The following is a 5,250-nucleotide window of genomic DNA, read 5'->3' as shown; positions in this document are numbered from 1 at the left end:
TCCAAATCCCAGCTCTCTCCGCTTTATCATCCTGCCTCTCCTAAGAGGCACACGTTGCTATCTTTTTTTCCAAGCCTGCCTTGCAACAGCCAGCTACCAGTCATGGGTCAGGCCCTTCCTGCGAAGAGACCATGTAATGCTCAGAACAACCCCATCACACAGTCACCATTGTCACTCTCACTTTACGGACGAGGAAACTGAAAGAGATGGACAGGCTAAGCAGCTGGCCAAGAGTCATGCAGCGAGGACGTTGGGAGCTCGGAGTAGACCCCGGTTTCTTCACTGCACTTTGCCATTTTGTCTTCTTCACACCCGGCCCTTGAAGCAGGGAAAGCATTGGCGGACTTGACCATAGTCACGTCGATGGACGTTGATCCTAGTCCAGAACCTGATAACTGGATCAAGAGAAGGGAATTTTGTGTAGCACCCTCTGGGGGTGGTATGTAGTGTTGGATACTTTGAAGTTGGGCGCAAAGTTTCTTGTGCTGAGGAGGTGGTGGCGTCAGCCAGCGCGCCATCCACGGTCTTACCCGACAATTCTGGAATGCAGGGTGGTAGGTCGAGTGGGCATTGCTTAGCCCCTTCTCCCCTGTGCCTTCCTCCAACCCGGGGGCCAGTGCTCGCTTGCCAGGTTGGACCTGGCCGGGGCCCTGCGCTGGCCGGTGCATGGTCGGCAGGCACCGGGCGAGCACGGCTGTTGGTGGGCTTGTGGGCCGAGCTTCAGTCTCCGGCAGAGGACGGTCCCCGTGGCTCCTGCAGCCTGGGCCCAGAGCGAGGCGCTGAGCTCTCCGGGACTGCGCCGTACACCCGCGGGAGAGAGACCGTGGCTTGCTGCTCCCATGGCCCGGGTGCCAGAGTTGCCGGGCGCCCCGGCGGGGAGCTTCCCCTGGATGTGCCCACTGTAGCTGGAAAGTGTAGTTAGCAGCTTTAGCAATAAAGGGAAAGGTGGAGCGGCGCGGTGAAGGAGGGCCAGGGCAGTTCAGGGCAGTCACGGGGGCGACCTCAGTGTCCCCACCCCGCACCAGCTCTACTTCGGACGAAGGGGGAGGACACCAAGCTCCCTGTTTGTTTCTTTTGTCTTAGATGGTGACCGGGAGGCCGGGCACAGCCCAGCACCGCGTAGGCAGCGGGCAGGGCAGGCGGACAGGGTGCAGGCCTAGGCAGGCACCCCAAGTCCCACCAACGTGACTGCTGGCGGCTGACTTGGGTGTCAGCTCGAGAAACCTGGTAAGCCCAGATAGTCACATCCGTGCTCAGTTGAATGAGGGAACACAGACCCTTCTCAGGTCGTGTAAGTCGAGGCGCAGAGAAAAACTCCCCAGTGTTGGGGAGTGGGGCATCCCGGAGGTCCTCCTGCAGGCGGCCCCGTGCCCTCTGCGCCCCAAGTTGCCCTCCAGCGGCCCTCAGGCCCTTCTGGTTTGAAGTTCCTGGGCTGTTCCCCCGTTAGGCGTGGCTGGCCGGCCACCTCCAGCTGAACCCCAAGCTGACCTGGGGACCTGCTGTTCTTCGCACACCTGCCACCGGCTCTGTGGCCGCCCCAGCTTCCTCGTCCCCCTCACCTCCGTGGCTCTGAGGCTCTTTCCTGTGCTGTTTTGATGACCTTCTGTGATATTGAACGTACAGTTGAAATGCAAAGAGAATCAATTGAAATAAAACACCACCAAGTGTGTCCCTTTCCAAGTGAAGGGCAGGGAGGATTTGCAGGCTGATGATTAGCACGCACAACCACAGATCCAAGCTCAGGATCCGGCACTCGGCCCATACCACACAGAAGCGGGGGGCGGGGTGGCCTGTGGCCTGAAGGAGGAAGCTGCCCAGCCGTAGGGCCAGACCAGGACATGAGGCCCGGGGCGGTGTTGCCTCGTGTGGTAGACCTGGTAGACCGAGTATCATCAGCACTTGCTTTTTTACAGAGGGGATCTAATTTCTTCTGGCAGTGATAAGAACACGTGGGGTTGTTACTACGCCCCATTTTGAAAAACCGTCTCATCATTCTTATTTTTTTTTAAGATTTTATTTATTTATTCATGACAGAGAGAGAGAGTGAGGGAGAGACATAGAGGGGGAAGCAGGGTCTGTGCAGGGAGCCCGATGCGGGACTCGATCTGGGGACTCTGGGGTCACACCCTGGGCTGAAGGCAGACGCTCAACCACTGAGCCACCCAGGCGTCCCCATCTCATCATTCTTAAAAGCAAAATGAGTCTTTTGTTTGTCTATCTCTTTTTTTTCTTTAAGCTTTTATTTATTTATTCATGAGAGACACAGAGACAGAAGCAGAGACCCAGGCAAAGGGAGAAGCAGGCTCCCTGTGGGGAGCCCCATGCGGGACTTGATTCCGGGACCCTGGGGTCACGACCTGGGCCCAAGGCAGATGCTCAACTGCTGAGCCACCCAGGCGCCCCTGTTTTTCTATCTCTGAACCATAAAAAGCCAGTTTCAAGTGGTTCCATTGTGTCTCCTTATTCTCTACCCCTGGCATGAAGTCAAGGGGCCGTGTGGACTGGAGCCGAAAATGGAGGTGGCAATAATCTTGACTTGTAGGACAGGAGTCTGTGGTGCTCTCCCCACCCTGTCGACCAGATGTGGGCACTAGATGGGGCCTGTCCATTCAGGCCTGGCCAGGAAATCATCACTACAGTGTTTTAAACGTACAATGAGAATCTCTTTATAATAACCAAGAGTGGATAATTGCTCAGATAACGCAAAGTAGCAAAGTAACATAATTTTCTAAATGCAAAAAAAAAAAAAAAAAAAGGCTTGGACAGACTTCAAGGGTGTTATGCTGAGTGGGAAAAGGCCAGTCTTTATACATTGCATACTGTTCCTAAAGTGACTGACAGAGGTAGGGAACAGCCCAGTGACTGCCAGAGGTCCGAGACGGTGGGGGGCGTGGGCGTGAGGACAAGGGGGTAGCACGAAGGGGATCCTTGGAGTGATGAATGGCTCCATGTCCTGATCGCAGGGACTGCTGTGCAGCCCGGAGCATGTGATGAGATGGTGCAGGTCTGTGGACACAAGAGCCGGTGTCACTTTGCTGGTTTTATCACCATATTACGACTGTAAATTGTAGCCATTGGGGTAAACCCAGTGACCTCCCTGTGCTGTCATTGTGATACCCCGTGGATCTACGAATCTATGGTTATTTCAAAGTGAAAAGGGTTTTTGGCTGTTTAGTTTTATGAAACCAGCATACTGTGAGGAAGAAAGGGGAAAGACAGACTACCATAGGCTGGGAAAAACTTTTTGCGGTACATTTATACAACAGAGAGCTCACATCCAAAGTTACAAAGCGTTCCTGCAAGTCAATAAGAAAAGGGCCCAGGACTCAAAACCACGAGCCACTCGGGAGCCCCCATCTTCATCTTTCTACCCCAGACTTCTTCTTCTTGTTGCCTTCCAAACTTTTGAGCAGATGCATCAGCCACTTGCTACCGTCCGTGGATCTGTGTGTATTTTAACCCCTGACCACTTCTTCGGTCACATAAAGGGAATGACCAGATTTCATGCCAAAGTTCTGCTCCCTGAGAGCTCCCTCCTCGTACCTTCAGGTTCGCTCAAGAGTATGAGTTGTCATTGGCTTTTGGCTTGTACTCACATTCAGACCAACCCATCTATGAACTGGACTTAGGCTCTTCTCTCCTCTGTCTTCTGGTCCTAAGAGATCCCCTCACGTGGCCGTAGGTGTGAGCTGAAGGAGAGGCACTCTTCAGTTGACGCCATTCCCAGGGAGGGCTGAGAACTGGCTGCAGGCCCAGCACTAGGAGGAACTTCTTGAAGGACAATCCGAGGGAGCCATGGCAGTGTCCACCAAAAGTATCAACCAAAGCTAGACACATGCCGACGCTATCACCCAGATATCGCGCTCTTGGGATCGGTGGGAGAGAAAGGAGTACATTTGTCCAATAACAACAAAAAAATGACGTAAAAAAAATTCAAAACAGCTTTTGTTCCCTTAAGAGCTCCAAGCTGGAAACAAACACCACACAGGTCCATGAGTAGGAGAAGAGCTTAGTACAGTAGGACTATGGTCATACAACAGAATATGAAACCATAATATAAAGGAATAAACTACCGATACCTACAATAGTGTGGATGAGCCTTACAGACATTATGTTGAATAAAAAAGCCAGAGCCTAGAGTAGATACAGTCTGATTTCATTTCTATCATTTGTCAGGGACACTCAAAACGAATAGTATTTGAAGTAAGAATAGTCTTTACTTCCAGTGAGTTTGGTGGATATGGCCTAGGAGCTTTCTGGGCTGGTAGAAATTTTTTGTATCTAGATCTGGACTTTGATTACATTGAGGTAGATAGAGATAGATAGAGATATAGAGAGAGACACATTACATTTCACTTTTTTTTTTGTATTTTATATCTCAGTTAAAAAAAAAACAAAAAGCATATTCAAGGGAAAGAGAACATGAAAGTGTACGATAAAGAAGCCTATGTGAGTTCCTTAATATGTGACACCTCTGTTTGGACTTTCTTGGTTCTTTTTTAAGAGGCAAAGCCTCAAGGCATCAATACTAGGTAAATTCCACTTTGCTATTATTGATACTTTGCTTAGAGTCACAGTGTTCTGGATTTACCCGATCCGATTCTTCTTTGGGACTTGGGGTTTCTACCCAACACCCCTTTCCATCTACAGCAGCGTCTTCTTTCTGACTTTTCCTGGAATAATTTCTGTTTCTGGAACCAACTGCCTTCTGCAAAATATAAATGTGCTCCAGTTCCCCTGCCTACACCTGTAAATATTGGCCTGCAGCTGATGTCCCTCTTTTATTTTGGAAGCATTTGATGTCACTGTCCCTTAGCTATTTTCAATTACCCTGTCATTTCCCTTTCCCCATCCCCCAAGGCTTTCCATGTGTAGATGATTTAGCAGGATTCAGGAATCAGATATTTAAAGGGACCAGCTTCTTTTGAAACAAGACAGTTTTTTTTTCCCTGCACCAAATTAGCCCTGTTCACACTATGATGTGAGTTATGATATGATAGGGTCCAGTGTTGTTCCCATGGTGAATATGCCAGGCAATCATCTATCAGTGTCGGGGGGTAGACAGGTGCAATGGGAGCATTCTGATCGCGTCATTTAACCCTTTTCTTCTGCTGTAAAATAGGAAAATAGGAGGCAATAGAATTGCTGTGGGAATTCTGGCAACACACAGAAAGCACTAAAACAGTTGCTGACAATGGTGAGCACCCTAAGGAGAATTTTGATCAGAGCCATGTTGCTCACTGAGCATGT

Source organism: Vulpes vulpes, unplaced genomic scaffold (genome assembly GCF_048418805.1).
Source record: "Vulpes vulpes isolate BD-2025 unplaced genomic scaffold, VulVul3 u000000652, whole genome shotgun sequence".
NCBI classification, from domain to species: Eukaryota; Metazoa; Chordata; class Mammalia; order Carnivora; family Canidae; genus Vulpes; species Vulpes vulpes.
Note: the sequence above shows the minus strand (reverse complement) of the source record.